This window comes from Rhinatrema bivittatum, chromosome 5, assembly GCF_901001135.1.
Source record: "Rhinatrema bivittatum chromosome 5, aRhiBiv1.1, whole genome shotgun sequence".
NCBI classification, from domain to species: domain Eukaryota; kingdom Metazoa; phylum Chordata; class Amphibia; order Gymnophiona; family Rhinatrematidae; genus Rhinatrema; species Rhinatrema bivittatum.
The window spans coordinates 55615596-55636087 of NC_042619.1; the positions used below are offsets into that span (position 1 = coordinate 55615596).

Sequence of the window (20492 nt, forward strand, 5' to 3'; positions counted from 1 at the left end):
CAGCAAAGAAGCAAGATGGCAGCATGATTCCTCCCAAGGGTTTACTTGTGTGGCTGGGCCTTGCATGCACCATGTGAATTTTCAAAGGGGCCCAGCCACGCGTGTAAACCTTGGTTCACGCACAAGTGCCGGGCCTCTTTAAAGGGGTGGGCTCTGAGTGAGGAGGGCCGGGACAGTGCCATTGTACCCTGTCCCAATGACTTGTGCGTAGCAGCTGGCTGGTGTGCGCAACTTACTTCAATTCCAGCTGCAAAGTAAGTTGCGAAACAAAAAAAAAAAGGATAGATCAGTAAGGTTTAGGGGGTGGGGAGGAGAGGGGAAGAGGGAGGGAGTTTAGGTAGGGGGTAAGGAAGTTCTCTTCCAGTCCGCTCCCCTTGACGCGCTGCTCCCGCACATGTGCGTGCGGCCACCCAATTTTATAACATGAACACGCTGGTGCGTACATGTTATAAAATCGACGTGTCCATGTGTACTCGCCGGGAACCATTCGCACATGGTCACGCACGCATATGTTTGAAAATCTACCCCAATGTGCGTAAGTGTTAAACGTTAAGATAAAACAAAATGAGGGTCGGAAGTACAAATCTCACAATTTTCCCCCATAACATTCATACACATACACCCATTCATATTTCATGTACGGTACACTAAAAGGAATAGCAATACTATAATAAACAATATGTGACTCCTATTTGTAAAAGTTTCTCCATACGTTCCCACAATAAAAAAAATATTTCCTCTGATTTAACAGAGACGTGTTCCTTGAAGATCTCTTTGCTTTAATTTCTCCAGCAATGCATAAGTCCCCATTTCTGCTTTCCAAGTGCGAAACACAGGCGGCATATCAGGATTCCAACTTTTACAGATATCGTAAATGAAATACTTAATTTTGTGCTCCCTCCAGGGAGATTTAATGACTTCTCAAACCAACGTAAATATATCATTTTACCAGCCCATTGTATCGTTCCATCCATTAGATCAGAGCTTTCCAAACTTTTCATGTTGGTGACACACTTTTTAGACAAACATAATTTCACGACACGGTAATTCAGTCTACTAGTAAACCAGAGGTTAAAGGTTAAACGAACGAAACATATTTCGACAATTTATGTATGTTTCCTTAAATATATACATAAATAAAATGTTCACGACACAACCTATCTCATGAAAACCTTAAATTTATATTAAAAATATATATTCCAAGATTCATGTTATTGTTATAATTTATGAGAAACAATAATAAAACAAATTGTCTGTCCCCCACGCACTCATCTCTCTCCTCCCCCCAGCACATGTCTGGCCCCCACACACTCATATCTCTCCCCCTCAAGCACATGTCTGTCCCCCCAGCACGTTTGCCCCCCACTCACTCATCTCTCTCCCCCCCAGCACATGTCTGGCCCCCACACTCATGTACCTCGTCTTTTTGATTGTTGCCAGTTAAGTGCTTCACTCCCTTCCATGATCACCAGACACTGCTGCTTGCAGTCAGTACTCCTCATGGCCAGGCCTCATCGGCAGCAGCAGCCAATGCAAGGATGGCTGGGCTCGTTCCACCCACCAAGCCCCCCAAAAAAACGCGATTGACAGCAAAAATCACCCAATAATAAGCAACTCATAAACTGAAAAAAAAAAGTGAATCTCTAGGGAAAAAAAAGCCCAAACTCGCATCAGAGTTGACCGGGCTTGCGCGACACACCTGCACACTGCAGGCGACACACTAACGTGTCCCGACACACAGTTTGGAAAGCTCTGCATTAGACCATCTACCAAGTTATGTATTTGTCGCCAAAAAGCTTGTAGTTTAGGGCAGTCAGTACTCATGACATAAGGTGCCACATTGATGATTACATTTCAAACATTTATTTGATTCTCACAATTTCAGTTTAGCTCCCTTTGCTCTGGTTAAATATATTCTATGCAGTAACTTAAACTGGATCTCTCTCAAATTAGCAGGTTTGAGGTATCTATAAACAGCAGCAAAAGCTGCTTGAATATCCTGTACTTCAAGAGTAAACCCAAGATTCTCTCTCCATTGAGTGGCCAGTCTGCTCAAATGCTTATTATCCAGTTGCTGCCAAATATGGGTTATCCATATTCTTAGTTTATTAAATTTAGATATGGTTTCAATAAAAGTCCCATCATCATCTGTGAGCAAAACAGCTTTTAAATCACTAGTAACCCAACGCTGACAATAATGTCTGGCTTGAAGATAAGCAAACAGACCATTTCTGGGGATAGACCACTCCTCCAGCAGCTGTTGGAGCGTGTATATCTGACTGATTTCAGGATCAATAAAGTGTCCTAGCCAACACAGCCCCTTTCGTTTCGAAACTTGAAATGCTGGATTTCCCACCAAGGCAGAAAAGGTGAAACATTACTATCAAGATGACGCAATCTTCTCCACCATCTCCTTGCTTGTCTAAATGCTGGGAACCAAAATCCCCAGGCTCCTTTTATTAGGAGTTTATTTTTAGAAAAATGTAATATATTCACGGATTGATAGGGCCTTGCCATCTAATTCAAAAACATTTTGGGGTCAAATTTATTTTTTATAGCGATGCAATCTTGTATATAACAAATCAGCGATGCTGTATTGCAGGCTCTTAAATCTGGGAGAGCTAGACCACTCCGATTTTTTACATTAGATAAAATCACAAAGCTTAATCTTGCTCTCTTTTTTTTCCAAAGAAATGATGCTACTAAAGTTTTACATTTTTTGATTTCTCGGTTTCTTATCCACAAAGGGAACATTTGTACGCTATATAAAATTTTAGAAAGTACTACCATTTTGATAAGTATGCACCTCCGCATTCAAGATAATGGATAAGCCTTCCACCTGCTCGGACAAGATTGCAAGCATCCAATTCTTTTTCTGTGTGGGCCAACCATATGCCTAGGTAGCGCATGTTACCAACATTCTACAGTATACCTACAGAAATACCTACAGTACCTGAATGTAATCCACTTTGAAGCACTGAAAAAAAAGTGCAAAAAAAGCGGAAAATAAATATAAATAAAGAAAACTTCCACTTGCATGGAAAAGAACCTCCCCAACTATCTTTTTGGAAAATGCAGATTTGCCATAATTTATTTTTAAATTAGAAAAATTTCCCAAATCCTCAAAGACTGTAATGATGTCCTCCAAACATTCTTTATGATTTCTGATAAAAAAAAAACCAGCAGATCATCAGTGAAGAGACTTAATTTAATATGTTTCTGACCTTACAGTGCTTTTAAACATCTCCATACTACACAGTCTGATAGCAATGGGTTCTAAGCTTAACACATACAAAAGTGGCGATAAGGGACAACACTGCCTGGTTCCTTTAAATAATTGAAATGGGTCGCATACAGAAGTTTAACCCAATGCAAAATTATTTCCCCAAAGCCATATTGCTCTAATGCCCACCACATGTAAGACCACTCCACCCTAGCAAAGGCTTTTTCGGAGTCTAAACTCACCAACATTCCCTCTCTATTTGCAGCCTCTGTTCCATGAATGGCAAGTATTGAATTTAACAGATTTGAGGAGGAGTGCCATCCTTTAATAAAGCAAGTCTGATCTGTAGAAAAGAGTGCCTGTATCACTGCGTTCACTCTATTAGCCAATACAGCAGCAAAAAAATGTGATATCCTGATTAAGAAGAGATATCAGTCATTATAAGTCTGGGGACTGAATTTTTCCCCTGCATGGGAATTAAGATCACGGAAGTAATACTGTGTCCCACATCAAAATGTCGCACCTCATCTGAGACCTTACACATCTTTTTAAGGGGGCTTAAGCCACCTCTCCACTCAACAACTTGTAAAACTCTGGTCCAAAACCATTTGCTCCCAGAGCCTTTCCCAACTTCAACTGAGGAACTGAACATAAAATCTCAGACTGAAACAGGGCTGTTCCATGCTGCCCTTTGCACATTAATCAGCTGAGGAAAAAAGGCATAGTCCCAAATTATTCTTGAGAAGACTGTGTAGAAGTGGCAGCATTTGAATACAATCTCTCGTAATACTCAAATAGCTTTAAAATTTCTTTAGTGGAAGGTGCTGTAGTTCCCTGATTTTGCAACTGAGAAATCAATGTTCTGGGTTTAACATTTCTCACCAGATTAGCAACCAATTTGCCTGCCTTGTTACCCCACTGAAACAATTTGTATTTATAATAAAGTAAGTTGTTCCGGGCTTTCTGTTCTAAGATTGCATTTAATTCTGTGTGAACTACCTCCATCTCCTGCCATTTTCTAGGATCCAATGAATTAACATGGATTTTTTTTGAAGTTGTATTAATTTCTTGTAAGCTCTAGGATCTCTTTTGATTGCAATTTTAATTTGCCAAATGAAAGGAGATCACCTGACCTCTAAGAGGGGCCTTAGCAGTGTTCCAGAATGTCAAAGTGTTAACCTCTAACGTGTTATTGCCCTGTTGATACTCCTTCTACTTTTCCCCTCAAAAATTAGATAAATACTTTGTCATAATACAAAGTAGGTGACAATTTCCAACTAGGCCTCCTACCCCCCCCCCCCCCCACCTTTCAGAAAGTTGTAATTTCATAGATATAATGGCATGGTCGAAGATTAATACATAATCTGTTCTAGAATAAACCTGATAGATGTGGGAATATAAAGAATATTCTTTATCTTCCATAGGTAAGGAATGCCAAGAATCAATTTGTTATGATTATTGGTGTTTGGGTGGATCCTTGGACACTGTGGCAACTGACCATGTCCATGGGGGGCAGTCCCAGGAGGGACCACGGTGTCAGGCTAGACTCTGGACACACAAACACAGATTGAATCTTTATTTAAACAGTTCTGGAAACCACCAGAGGTGGCAGTAGTGAGTAGTAGATGTTGAGCCTGGCTGGGCGAGTATCCCACAGGACGCTGGAACAGCGGATCCTCTGCTTGGCTGTGCTGTAGTGGAAAGAGACTGAGAGTTATGAGTACACAGTGAGAAATATACAGAGTCCCAGGTAGAATTGGTGAAGCTCTGAGACAGGGAGAGCAGGCCCTCAAGGAGCGAGTACCTGATCCCTTAGAGCAGGGAGACTCAGTGGTATTGTACTCACACCGCGGTTCCACTAGACGAGAGGTTTGGCACTGGAACAGAGGGCAGGCCCTCGAGGAGCGAGTACCTGGTTCCAGAGAAGCAGTACTGTGGAATAGATGGTAGTTGTACTCAGATGAATACTGTTAGTGAAGTCTTCCAAGTAGAGAAGATGGTAGATGCAGGCAGTGACTCAGGGAACATGGGCCCTCGAGGAGCGAGTACCGGTTCCTGATAGCACCTGAAAGAAATAGAAGAGGTCCCCGAGGAGCGGGTATCTCGTTAGCAGTAAGAGTTCCAGAGAATGCTGGAGTGGCAGAGTAGCTTCGGTATGGGGAGCGAATCCCATCCGCAGTAATCCGAGTCATTGCTAACTCGAGTAGCTAGCAAAAGAGGTAGGCTTAAATATTCGGGCAGCGTGACATCATCTCAGGGGGATGCCCCTGAGGTTCGCGTCAATGAGGAAATAAAGATGAGGGCGGCGTGTGCACGCACGCCCTATGGTACCTTGGAGGAGCATGGTGGGAAGCAGCACCAAAGCCGATCCGGGGACACCAGAGAGGTTGGCAGACAGACGCCGCGGCAGCCAGTAGTCTGAGGTGAGCAGGAGGAGCCGCAAGAAGGGTAAGGTAGGCGGGGCGAAGCCGTGGCAGACCGATGGTCGCAACACAATTAGGTGCAATTCCTGAGAAAGAAGTCCAACACTCCTGCTTTCCTAATTTTTCTTGGGGGTTTTGACTGGCTTGCAGTCTACGGAAGGGTTATCTGTGATGTTAAACTCTCCCCCTACTATACAGGTATGCTCTGACCATCTGGTTATCTTAGAAGCTAATGTTCATAAAAAACTTTGTGAATATCTAGAAGCATATAGATTTGCCAGAAGAAACTTTGTGCCTGTCGAGAAAGAAGAAAAGAAGCATTGACCCACATCTCCCTTCTTAGGGCCTGATTTATCAAGGTATTTTCCCATAGACACAGAGAAATAAGGAAAAAAGCCTTAGTGAATCAGGCAATTAGTTTGTTGTGTTCAATATCATCCAGGTGTCTCTCTTGAAGGAACGCAATGTCTGCTTAGAACTTTTTTAGACCTGTCAGGACTTTTTTCCTCTTTATGGGTGAATGAAGACTATCAACATTTAAAGAACATACTTGCACAACTACCATATATGAAATATAAAATATATAATAAACAAAATAATACTATCATATCTCAATGGACGGACCTCTCAGCCTAAACCCCTTCATCTTTCCTCTAATTGGAGGAAATTTCTCTCTTAGCAAGCCATACAAAAACAATATTACTGAGTCATACACAGATGTTAAAACCGCATTCATCCATTCATACCAACACAAAAATTCATCACTCCCCTTGTCCTTCCCCAACCCAAAAAATGCAAACATGTTCTTCCTTCCCCATTACATTAAGACCCAAGACCTTCTTGATCTCCAGCAAGAAAGAAGTCTCTCTGCCTTACGAAGTGGTCTCTGTCCCCACAGCGAGATCCACCCCCCTCTCTTGATTTCAGGAGTCTCCCGGAGTCAGTGTTATGCTGGTAAGAAAAGGTTTCATGGATGCACTACCTCTGACACCATCCAGAATTTGGAAGAATAATCATTACCTCCGATATGCCATAGTACAGTGCAAAATATCTGATTAAACCACTTTGTTGAGAAGTTAGCTTATGCTTGAAATTCAGCTGGTTATTTCACTGGCTGACAAGCTCGTTGAGTGTTTTCCTCAATGACTAATAATCCCAGTGTACTTAATACAACATGTACCTCTCAAAGATCTGGAACTTGAGCATTTACAAAAGAAAAATACGAGTTGCACTGAATGAATCAAATGCTGATATAGTACCGCTGCTGTCGCATCACTGCCGTGATTAAAAAAAAAAAAAGAAAAAATGGTGCATACTACGTTTCTTCATCATACAGCCATAAGCTCTGCAGTCCACAAGCTTCATATGGTATCCATAAATGCCTTAGCCTCAGTACCCGTTGTCATTATTCTAGCTTTGCCCTTATGATAAATTCGAAGCCAGGTGGGGAATTGGAGCAAAAATGTAATACCTTTGTTGCAGAGCTGCGTACAAATTGGGATGAGTTCTCTCCTTGCGGCCATCACCATTGCAGAGTAATCTAGGAACAACAATTTGTCGTCTTATGTAAGCTCTTTCATTTTCCTGTACTCCATTAAAATTCTCAATTTGTCCGTATAGTTAAGGTATTTAGTGATTATTTGTCTTGGTTGATTACCGCCCTAACCAATAGGTCCAGTACAGTGCGCTCTTTCAACAGGATTGGTCTTCTCTTAGAAACAACTCCCAACTCTGTCGGTAACTAAGACTCACAGAATTCCAGTAGTTTTTCTTGTGCTGAACTCCCTTCTGGGACACCTAGAATGCATATATTATTTCGTCTACTCCAGTTTTCTAGTTCATCGAGCTTTTCCTCTAAGGCTTTGTTTTTGGCCTACACAGCTCCCACAGAAGAATCAACATTATCAAGTCACACTTCATGAGATGTCACTATCTCATCTAACTCCATATTAGTCACATTTTTTCTTTAAGTTCATCCACAGAGGACTGCAGCTTTTGTAACTGATCTAGGACTGCAGCTGTCACAGCGTGAGTCAATTCTTTAAGCAGTGTGTCTGAGACTCCCTCAATGCTTTGGTCTACCTCTGGTGCCATCTTATGCTCAGCAACTGGCCCAATTTTATCTGTGCCCAATCTCTTTGAACAACGGACCATATTGTTTGGTTTCTTAATCACGAAATTGTCAATGAACCCCTCTTTTCCAGATCCCAAAATATGTTTTCTGGAGGCAAAATAATTCAGCTGATTTTAATATTTTATCACCGACTCCTAAGGCGTGTGTAGTTTGAACTTCCTCTCAAATGTGACATCACTGGAAGTCTCAAGCCTATGAGCAGAGTTTTAAGTTTACTCCTTCCATGGGAAAAAAAATGAGTCCCCACTGGTTTCTGCTGCATGGAGCTCACACAGCAATAGGCAAATAGGTCGGCAACAAAAATTCAGAAGCCAAAAAAAAGTGCCTCCCACTTCATCACTGTTAGGGGTGTATTGCAACTTATCAGTACACATGTATATAAGTGTGGCCCTGGTCCCAATTCTGGGCCCTATGCCACAAGCATTTTGTTCCTTAACCTCTATTTGGACATCACTCAGCCTCTACCTTTTTTAAAGTAATGGGTTGTGTTTTCAGTGGAATTTGGTGAAAAAGGGAAACTACCTTTAAGTGTCAGTGATATCATAGGGCGACTTCTCTCTTAGGGGCCGATGCAATAAATATGTGCAGAAAGCGGGCACTGAACAGTCAGTGCCCGCTTTCTTAACATGCCCCCAGGCGCCCCCCTTTGGGGCACCATGCAATATTTAAATTAGGGGTTTGCGTTAGCAAGGAGGCGCTAGGGTCGCTTGTGCGCCCCAGCGTCTCCTTGCTAACGAGAACCCGATCGGTGTTGGCTGTCCGCTGGTTAGGAAAACCGACGCCGAGTTTATCGGCGTCGGTTTTCCTAAATGCCGCACAGCCAGGGTGGTTCAGGAAACGGACGCTTGTCAGTCGAGTGTCTATTTCCTGCACCCGACTGCCGGTGGGTTTTTGTTTTAACTTTATTTAGTTTTGTTTTTCCTCCTACTTAATATCGCAATGATATTAGGTAGGAGGTAGTACAGAAAAGCAAGTTTTAAGAGCACTCAGCGATTAACGCCTGCTCCAGCACAGTAATAGTTCGCACAGGGCAGCAAAAAAGCTAGCACCGGCCCTTGCTGCAGCATAGTGGACCCTTCAACTAGTGTTCCTAAAATTAGTGATTGACCTGTGGATGATGCCTATATATTCATACACAATATGATAATGAAGACCCTTGAAGATCAAAGTGCAATACATTGGTATGGTATTTTATTGAAAGCAAGGGGAGCCCAGTAGTTTATACTTCACCCAGAGCCTATCAGTATTTTAAAACGCCCTACCTTCCCTGCATGAAATGTGTAGAAAATTATGTTTGTGTGTCCCATAAGAAAATATGTTTTATTGTATTTCATGTTAAATTAAGATTGTTAAGAGACAGTTTTTGGTGTGATACCAATTGTAGACTCTAAGGAACCAAAAGTAGTCAATAAATATCCCATAAAGTCAACACAGACATGGGTTTTGGACTATGCCTGATATAAATGATCAAAACACAAATGTATAAAATTTATTAGACAGATGCTATATATGCATGTGAAATCCATGTATAAAAAATCTAGTTATAGTAGACAATTAGGAATCAAAGGTGCCATGATTATTTCCTAAATATGCTAAATCCAATCGATTTTGTCTAGCAAACGTACAGAAAGGTTACAAGTAAAAGATACTTTAATGCCCAGAAATCTTGCATGTGTACTTTTACCTGCATAGAGGGTCGGCAACTTTCAAAAAGCCCATTGCCACAGGAAAAGCACTATTTTACCCATGTAAAGGGCTTTAATTATTGTCCTTGCTGTCTCTTAATGATACAGCTCCCTACTTAGATTGTAAGCTCTTTGGAGAAGGAACTAATTGTGACTGCATGTGATTTGCTCTAAAGCACTCTGGCTGGGAGTGCAAGATAAATGATGAAATAATAATTCATTATGCTTTATTTCATTATTTTGGATCAGAGCATGACAGCAAACAGTTTTAGTGTGCCCATGTAACTATCTAGAAGAAAACTACACAGAAAGTCAACTACATCAAAAAAGTAGATGCTGAGTACCCTGATATACAAAAGATTTTATAGCTATGTTGTAATCTAGATAGTCAAACACCTATCCTCCAAAAAGAAGCATCACCAGCTGAGCTTTCCTCCTAACATCAGGTGCAACGTAAGTGGCACCATCACTTCCCATAGCCACAAATTCAGCTGTCAGAATAACTGGATGGGTGGTAATCTTTATTCTCCTTAAACCAGCAGCACCATCTACGTCTTGGTAGTACATTTATATTATGGTTCAGCGGGCCTGATGTGTTTCAGGTTCATGGCAGAATTGTTAACAGAAGTTAGTAACTAGTATTTGTTTCCCAACCCTCTTCTGGAGGCACACCTAATCAGTCTGAATTTTAGGAGTTCAGCAATGAATATGCATGAGAGAAATTTGCATACTCTTGGTCTCTATTGCATGCAAATTTATCTCATGCACATTCATTGTGGCAATCTTGAAAACCTTACAGGATAGGTGTGCCTCCGAGAGAGGGCTGGGAAACACTGTGTTAGAGAAAGGCCCATAAAGGCAAGTATGGCAGAAAAATGAGATTTTATTTTATTTATTTTAAAACTTTTATAACCACCATATCCAAGTACAGGGTGGCTAACAGCTTGTCACATGCATATTAATACAATAAAATCATATTTGACACACTAAACAAACAATAAAAATAAAAAAAACCCAGAAATTCAATTGTCGATAAGACAACCGCAAGCTAAAAATAGGATAAAATCAGAAACATCGACAATACAAGCTAATTTGACAAATTGCTGTATCAAAAGACCATTTAACCACTGCCAGGACACATCTAACAATTAAGCTGAAGTGGAAATGTTCCTTGATTAGAGATAATCATCACTGTATTATCTTAAAGGCTTCAGCAAATAGATGAGCCTTAAGCTGCTTTCTAAACATCCTAACACAGTTTTCTTTCCTTAAAATTGCTAGAAGTTTATTCCATCATGTTGGGGCCATAGTCAAAAACATCCTCTCACAGGATTGACAGAATCTTGTGAGTGTGGGATTGGGAAGTGAGGCATTTAACAGCTGAATGTAGGACTCTAGAACACTGATAGATCTTCAAAAGTGAGATAATTGAAAGAGAAGCATTATTATTTATTTGGGAACGGGGGTGATACTAGGTCTAGTATGCCTCTAGTAATGGCAGGGACCAAAAATTAAAAAGACTGCCTCTGATATTTGGAGATGTTTCAGTACTATACCCAAGCACCCTAGTTAAGCAATATGCATATGTGCACACCATTAATTTCTACGCACACACTATCCATTTGTCAGATATGCGTGAACCACCAAAACGAATCAAACGAATAGAGCAACAAATGCACATGCCTACTATTTGTGTGATAGGACTTGCAGAACAGGTTCCAACCTTAAACAGCATGGCACCACTAACCTACCGTAGCACTTAGAATTCTACCTGTCCCAAACCTAGCTGGACAAACCGACTGAATATGGACATCTTGGTGTTCTGTGGCAGCTCAGTCACGAAACAATAATTTGGAATTACTGCTGAATATTTGACAATATAACAGTTTTATGCAGGATGAGAATGTTGATATTTTAATTGTGGTTTTCCTACGACTACTTCTAGGGTAAAGAGAATGAGAATTCTTCTTTAAATAAAAATATGAAACTAAGCCCTGGTTCTGCTGAAGGACTTTTCTAGTGCTGCTTGGTGACATCATGTTGCAAAGACTTTGACGTACATGCAATTATGAAGGGAATTTTTTTCCCCTGAAGTTGTAAACCATTGGAATTATTTTAAGGGGACTTAATGGCTCCATGCACTGACATAAGGGTATAGCCTTTCACCTTTGGACTAACAGTGGCTGAAACTGATGCTGTCTAGAAGGCATACAGTGACCTATGGTATGTTAGAAAAACTGGAGGCCTCAAACTAAGTGCAGAGGACAGATATTCTTACCACTACAGCAACAGCTATCATAATTAACATCGTCACAGATGATCTCAGCAGAGACTGAATTAGCATGGAAACTGAATTACCACTTTTCCTCTTGCAGATCCTTCTTTCAAATCAGAACTGAAGCAAAGCCATACCTCTGCAATCCATGTTGTACCTGCTCTGTCCATAAATGGGAGATGGGTAGCTGCCAGCATTCTTGGCACTTCTTACACTAGCAAATTAAAATACTGAAAATGAAGGGGCAGATGTACAAGCAGCAAGTTAAATCAAGTTATAAAACTCCATAAAGCTTTTTAAAGGAATGTTGCAGGTTATGCACAGACCTACAAACCCATCCCCATTGATCAAAATTAGCAAGGGTATGATGTGAGATCAAGCAGGGGCTGCAGTACTGCAGGACGTAAAGGAACATTGGAGGGACCCAACAGTCTTGAACTGTCATGCATTTCTCTGTTTCCCTGTTATCTGTATACATTGTCAGAGATGGGATCCTCTAGTTTGGAGATATTTTTAGTTACAATCAATGTACAAAAAATAACTAGTGACAGACTATCATTTTCTGACCATGGGGTTCTTTCTGCTACCAATTTCTTATCAAGGAGTTTTCAAAAGATCTGCTCCAGTCCATGAGATATTCTGTATTTTCATAAAATTATTTCACTAGAGTCTCCCAGGAGCCTCTTCCAGCATGTCACTGAAAGACCTACAACCAGAATATCTACTGGGTGGTTAACAAGGGCCAGAAAATGAATCAAATCAGTAAGAGACCATAACACTGGCAAAGTGTGAAAAACAAATAAAATAAAGTAGCATGTGACACCAAATATTAGGGATGTACAGATTAATTTTTTGTCTTTGTATTGTTTTTTTGTTTTTCAGAGATTTTTGTTCATTATTCATTTACAGGTTTTATTTTTTTCGTTTGTTCTTTTTTTTTCATTTTCGAGAAATAGTGCACACTATCTGTAAATAGTGTGCACTATTTCCCGAAAGCAAAAAATTCACAAGCATTTTTGTTTTAATTTTTTGGTTTGTTTGAAACAAAATGAAAATGACCGTTTCACGCATTTGTTTCAAATGAATGCACAAGCCTACCAAATATGTTCTCATGCTCTGCCCATGTAAACCTGACTGTTAGCTGAAAGGCAAGGCAATTAAGTAATATTACTGCATGTGTGCGTGTGCATAAGAGAGGAGGGAGGGAGGCTATATAGCTTTGGGTCTGAAAGGATTACTGGCAGGAAGCACAGCTCATGAATTCAATCAAGAAGTCCTTTCATTTGTCACAGTCGCTTCCTGTCCGCCTTTTAAACATCTGCTTCTCCAGTTCACAACAACAACAACAAAAAGCCTTTCTAAAAGTAACAAGCATTCATACTTCCCTCTGAAAAAAAAAATGTATGCAGTTTCTCAATCAAACATACTCTTCTCTCTCCTTCAAAACTTAAGTTTATCTCTCTCTAACAGTTTCCTTGCATCCCGCTTGTTCTTTCCGCTTTCAGATTCTGGAAAATCTCAAGCTGACAAAAGACAACTTTTTTTTTTTTTTCACATGCTAACATTTGCAGGCTTAAGCTGCCTCTGGGCATTTCCAGCCAATCGGACGCAAGCGCCTCGGGTGCTTTGAAATCAGCCTTGCTAGGTTTCATTAGCACCCCTTACATGGAAGTTGCTTCCTGCTAGAGAAGGCCCACGCCAGACAAACATGGAATGCAACAGACTCTGAGAACTGGAGGAGGAGGAGGAGTCTCCCTGCATGTGAAATTGTAGCTGGGCCAAGCAAACACTTTGCAAGAAATGTCACCTGATGGAAACCACCAGCCCTTTCTCATCAGTTCCCCCGGCAGTACAGAGTTTTCTTTATTACGGTTTACAGTCACGAAAAAGGACGTGACTGGTCAGACTGTTAGACATGCCACACATGGCTGTTTGCACATTCCAACCTAACCAGTCTATGATAACTCAATTGGGCCTCTTTCCCTGGAGCTTAGAGTTTCACACTCTTAGCCTCAGAAGCGCTCTGCGCCCTCTCATGGCTTCCCGAAGTCTTTTGGAGCAACAAACTGAATGGCAAGTCTAGGGAACCTGAAATTCTTGTGGTCCAGCTGCAATATCAATTAGCAAACATATCTGTTTGGAAAGCAGCTTAAGAAACATGCACCGTGTGTGCATTAGATATGCCAGTAAGGAATTCACACATTTTTTTTTCCTAGTATGTTTTCTCATTGCACACTAGTTTTGCTTAAGCCTTTAAAAAGCTGTTGCAGTATAAATATGTGCTCAATTTAATTCAGCTGTTTCTCTTTCACAAACCACTTCTCTCTAATTTGCCAGCATGCTTCTGGCACTCTTAAATGAAGCAGCCTTTAAACAGGAGGCTCTATGTTGACAAGTAAGAAACACGGGTTGGATTCCGGGCTTTGGCTCATTTGCATGTACACATTGACTTGACTGATCACACATCTGGATCAGAGAGCTCCCAGTTTCAAAACAATTTTTTTTTTTACTTGTGTAAATTTAGAAGAGCAAACAGCAGCTGTTCAAAAGTTTTGAAAATGTATTTTCTGTCTACAAGCAGCATTCAATTAGCCATGATATGTGGAGTGACATCATCCAGCGCCACTGAATGGACCCCTCTCTCCAAGCTAGTAGAGCTTCTGCTCTACCAAGAATGTAGAGGAATTCCCACTCGAGCATTGCATCATGAGCCCTCTCAGTTTTTATTCGTCCAAGAAATGGCATGGACGTGTACCTCTCTCTCTCTCATAGATTTTTAAATATTCTACACTTTTTTCTATGTAAAAGTTGCCTCACTGTTTCAGCAGCCCTCCATTCAGAAATACTTCATAAAAACAAAAAGAAGAAAAGAAATATTTCTTCACAATGTCAGGAAAGAGTGTATTTGCGGCAGAAAAATATCCATTACAGATAGACATGAGCTTTGTTACATTTGCCTGGGTCCTACCATGACTAGGCTTATTGTTATCACTGTGGACGGATGTCTCCACATACATAGAAGACAAGGGCCTACAAAATGGAGGAACTGCAAAAGGTTTAAAGAAGCCATAGTCGATCCTCCTCCCAAATTGTAGTTTTCTCTGCAATTTGGGAGGAGGATCGACAGTTTTCTCTGCCTTACCAGGAACGGAGTTGAACATGAGCTCCTCCAAAATAACTCCCCCATTGGCAGAACAGGCTGAATCCTCAAGGTCAAATAGACACAGCCAACATGTGTTGAAAAAGAAAGTCCTAACCTCTTTAGTCTTTCCTCATAGGGCAGCTGTTCCATTCCCTTTATTATTTTGGTCGCCATTCTCTGTACCTTCTCCATCGCAACTATATCTTTTTTGAGATGTGGCGACCAGAATTGTACACAGTATTCAAGGTGCGGTCTCACCATGGAGCGATACAGAGGCATTATGACATTTTCCGTTTTATTCACCATTCCCTTTCTAATAATTCCCAACATTCTGTTTGCTTTTTTGACTGCCACAGCACGACACCTAGATCTCTTTCTTGGTTGGAAGCTCCTAATATGGAACCTAAAATTGTGTAACTATAGCCTGGGTTCTTTTTCCCTATATGCATCACCTTGCACTTATCCACATTAAATTTAATCTGCCATTTCAATGCCCAATTTTCCAGTCTCACAAGGTCTTCCTGCAATTTATCACAATCTGCTTGTGATTTAACTACTCTGAACAATTGTGTATCATCTGCAAGTCTGATTACCTCACTTGTCGTATTTCTTTCCAGATCATTTATAAATATATTGAAAAGTACGGGTCCCAATACAGATCCCTGAGGCACTCCACTGCCCACTCCCTTCCACTGAGAAAATTGTCCAATTAATCCTACTCTCTGTTTCCTGTCTTTTAGCCAGTTTGTAATCCACAAAAGGACATCACCACCTATCCCATGACTTTTTACTTTTCCTAGAAGCCTCTCATGAGGAACTTTGTTAAACGCCTTCTGAAAATCCAAATACACTACATCTACTGGTTCACCTTTATCCACATGTTTATTAAGTCCTTCAAAAAAGTGAAGCAGATTTGTGAGGCAAGACTTGCCCTGGGTAAAGCCATGCTGACTTTGTTCCATTAAACCATGTCTTTCTATATGTTCTGTGATTTAGATATTTAGAAAACTTTCCACCATTTTTCCTAGCACTGAAGTCAGACTAACTGGGTCTGTAGTTTCCCGGATTGCCCCTGGAGCCCTTTCTAAATATTGGGGTTACATTAGCCACCCTCCAGTCTTCAGGTACAATGGATGATTTTTTTTAAAAAATATTTTATTAGTTTTTATAAAGAGGTATAACAATTACATTGAAATTCAGAACGTTGTGATTCATGTGGTACAATCAAAAACAGAATATAGATTGAAAAGGTTAATACAAAACCATTCATAATTATTTCACATCTCGTTCTGTTGGTATAGCATAAATAGGTAAATCCCCTCCCTGTCGTCCCTAACCCTCCCCCTCCCCTCCTTGCATTAGAAAGCAACTGATGGCTAGCGTCCTTAGAATACTTCAGGATGATACTTCTGAGTTCGATTTACTCTAATACAACCACCGTGGATGTAATCAAGTAAGTGCTGCCGGGTCGTGGCAAGGCTTCTTCCTGTGATAAGCTGTGCATAAGGGAAGCAAAAGAGCTGAGTCTCAATCATTAAATCTCCCCATCCCTGAACATCCTCAATATACATTCACCTCCGGGAAGCCGGATACACAGTACTAGGATTATAAAGTATCAGTAATAGAGTTTTCTAATGGCATTCCCGGTAAAAAAGATTTGTATACACCTTACCCAATACTGCTACGGGGACAGAGTGGTTCCCATACCAAGATGTGGGTGGATATTTTCTCATGCCTAACAGCCATCAAGTAGTCCAGTCTGCGATGACCCTGTAACTGTTCGAAAACCTCGCTCATTGTTGGTAATCTCTTTGATTTCCAATGTTTGGCAATTAATATTCGAGATGCCAAAAGGATATATGTGCTTAACCTTTGTTTGTGACCATTCAGCTCTTCTATGGGTGCATTTAATAGCGCTGACATAGGGGTCAATACTATATGGAAACATAGAAACATAGAAATGATGGCAGAAGAAGACCAAACGGCCCATCCAGTCTGCCCAGCAAGCTTTCACACTTTTTTTTTTCTCATACTTATCTGTTACTCTTGGCTCCCATCAGCAACCCCTGGTTCCAGTTTCCCTCCACCCCCGCCATCGATGTAGAGAGCAGCGCTGGAGCCGCATCCAAGCGAAGCATCCAGCTCAATTGGTCAGGGGTAGCAACTGCTGCAATAAGCAAGTTACTCCCATGCTTATTTGTTTACCCAGCCTGTGCCATTCATTTCTTGTTAGTTGTTGTCTGAATATAATTCCTATTTTCTTTATTCCCCCTGCCGTTGAAGCAGTGTGTTGCACTGGATATGTATTCCCAGAGAAGTATCAGGCTTAATTGATTCAGGGTAGTAACCGCCGTAACAAGCAAGCTACTCCCATAATTATTTGTTTGCCCAGACTATGTAATTCATTCCTTGTTGGTTGTTGCCTGAATATAAATCCTCTTTTCTTCTTTCCCCCCTGCCACTGAAGCAGAGAGCTATGCTGGATATGCATTGAAGTGAAGTATCAGCCTTATTTGGTTCCCCCTGCTTCAATGGCAGGGGGGAAAGAAGAAAAGAGGATTTATATTCAGGCAACAACCAACAAGGAATGAATTACATAGTCTGGGCAAACAAATAATTATGGGAGTAGCTTGCTTGTTACGGCGGTTACTACCCTGAATCAATTAAGCCTGATACTTCTCTGGGAATACATATCCAGTGCAACAAGCAAGCTACTCCCTGGTTTTTTTGTGAATGAAAATCCTTTTTTTCCACATTTCCTCTTGCCGTTGAAGCATAGAGCAATGCTGGAGTTGTATGACAGTGAGTATGTTTATTGAATAAGGATATTAATCGCCAGGTAGTAGCTGTAATTCCCACAAACTATCCCCATGCCTCTTCTCTTCATTCACATCCTTTAGACTTTATGGATCCACAGTATTTATCCCACGCCCCTTTGAAGTCCTTCACAGTTTTGGTCTTCACCACTTCCTCCGGAAGGGCGTTCCAGGCATCCACCACTCTCTCCATGAAGAAATACTTCCTGACATTGGTTCTGTGTCTTCCGTCCTGGAGCTTCAAATTGTGACCCCTGGTTCTGCTGATTTTTTCCAACGGAAAAGGTTTGTCGTTATCTTTGGATCATTAAAACCTTTAAAGTATCTGAAAGTCTGTATCATATCACCTCTGCTCCTCCTTTCCTCCCGGGTGTACATATTTAGATTCTTCAATCTCTCCTCATAAGTCATTCGATGAAGACCATCCACCTTTTTGGTTGCCCTTCTCTGGACCGCATCCATCCTGTCTCTGTCCCTTCGGAGATACGGTCTCCAGAACTGAGCACAGTACTCCAGGTGAGGCCTCACCAAGGACCTATACAAGGGGATAATCACTTCCCTTTTCTTACTCGATATTCCTCTCTCTTTGCAGCCCAGCATTCTTCTGGCTTTAGCTATCGCCTTGTCACATTGTTTCGCCGACTTCAGATCATTAGACACTATCATCCCAAGGTCGGTCTCCTGCTCCGTGCACATCAGCCCTTCACCCCCCATCAAATACAGTTCTTTAGGATTTCCATACCCCATATACATGACTCTGCACTTCTTGGCACTGAATCTCAGCTGCTATATCTTCGACCACTCTTCCAGCTTCCTTAAATCCCATCTCATTCTCTCCACTCCTTCTGGCGTGTCCACTCTGTTGCAGATCTTAGTGTCATCCGCAAAAAGACAAACCTTACCTTCTATCTTGTCCGCTATGTCGCTCACATAGATATTAAACAGGACCGGTCCCAACACCGATACTTGTGGTACTCCGCTTAACACCTCACTCTCTTCAGAGTAAGTTCCATTTACCATCACACATTGTCTTCTGTCCGTCAACCAGTTTGCAATCCAGGCCACCACCTTGGCACTCACTCCTAAGCTCATTTTATTCACCAGCCTCCTGTGCGGGACCATATCAAAAGCATTGCTGAAATCCAAGTAGATGACATTGAGCGCTCTTCCTCGATCCAATTCCCTAGTCACCCAGTCATAAAAGTCAACCAGATTTGTCTGACAGGATCTTCCCCTGGTGAATCCATGGTCCAGCAATTCTCCCGACTGTAGACAGTTCACTATTCTTTCTTTCAGCAGTGACTCCATTATTTTTCCCACCACCGAGGTGAGGCTAACCGGTCTGTAGTTACCAGCCTCCTCTCTGCTCCCACTCTCGTGAGGCGGGACCACCACCGCTCTTCTCCAAACACTTGGCACCACTGGCACCACTCCCATTTCTAGGGATCTATTGAACAGGTCACACAGCGGACCCACCAGCACATCTCTGAGCTCCCTCAATATCCTGGGATGAACCTCATCAGGCCCCATGGCTTTGTCCACTTTCAGTTTCCCCAGCTCTTCCCATACATTCTCTACTGTAAATGGAGTTACATCTACTCCACTCCCCCTCCAGTTTCTTGTTAATTAGCGACGGTCCTTCTCCAGGGTCCTCTTTAGTGAACACCAAACTGAAGTATTTGTTTAATATTTCTGCCATTTCTTCGTCTCTCTCCACACATTGATCCTTTTCACCTTTCAATTTCACTATACCACTTTGAACATTTCTCCTTTCTCTGATGTAGCTGAAAAATGTTTCGTCACCTCTCTTTACCTCTTTGGCAATCCTTTCTTCTGCTTGAATTTTTGCCGTCTTGATTACTTTCTTTGTCTCCCTCAGTTCTACTAGATATTCTTCTTTGTGCTCCTCCCTTTGGGATCCTTTATATTTCTTGAATGCTGTTCTTTTAGCCTTTATTTTGTCAGCCACCTCCTTTGAGAACCAGATAAGTTTCATTTTTCTTTTGCTTTTCTTTACTTTTCTAACATATAGATTAGTTGCCTTGGTAATTGCTCCTTTTAGTTTGGTCCACTGTTGTTCCACATCTCTCTTGTTCTCCCACTACTGCACACATGGCTAAACTGAAATTTAGTTATCCAGATTGTATGGGTAGGGAAGTTGTTTTCAAACTGTGAGTGTTACGCTACAAATGAATGGATCTTAATTAATTTGAAGGTAGGTGATGAGAAATCGTCCCAGTGTGTTCAGTCATCAGCAGCATCATGAACAAAAGCAAGAGAGCAAGATAGTTGCTTTCCAATAATTTTATATACACACAGGTGTGCATATCCAAACAGCCACACTAGACCTGTGCCTAAGGCAGCAAAATTTGGAAGAGGAGTGGTGGCAATGTTCCTGCTCTTTGGACCTCTAATCTTCCAATGTCTCCTCCTACTATCCCGAGGTTCAATACAATCCCTTTCCCACTTGGACCAGACTTGAAGCTTGGGCTCTGGCTCCAGCTCAGTTGTTATAAGAAGGCAGGAACACAGGTACTAAGTCAGGCCAGGCTATGTGCTCACAAACCCTACTTCCCACATTGAAGCCCAGAGAAGACAGAGCTTGTGAATGAATGACCCAGATGGACTCAGTCCCTGATATCATTGTCTTCTGATAACAGCGGATCTACAGCTAGAGTCGGAGCATGAACCTTGAGATCTGCAAAGGGGCTGCAGGAAGAGAGGATTGCAGGGCAGGGGTGGCTGGGAATCTAATTAAGTCAAGTCTGTGGAAGCAAAGGAATCATTGGTTCAC

At 41.5% G+C, this 20492-nt stretch overlaps 1 protein-coding gene across 2 annotated transcripts in view; it reads right to left on the bottom strand.

Annotated features, from left to right (window-relative positions):
- MAML2 (mastermind like transcriptional coactivator 2) overlaps positions 1-20492 on the bottom strand; it is a 454266-nt gene that overhangs the window by 319122 nt on the left and 114652 nt on the right. The gene's annotated exons all lie outside the window — the stretch shown is intronic.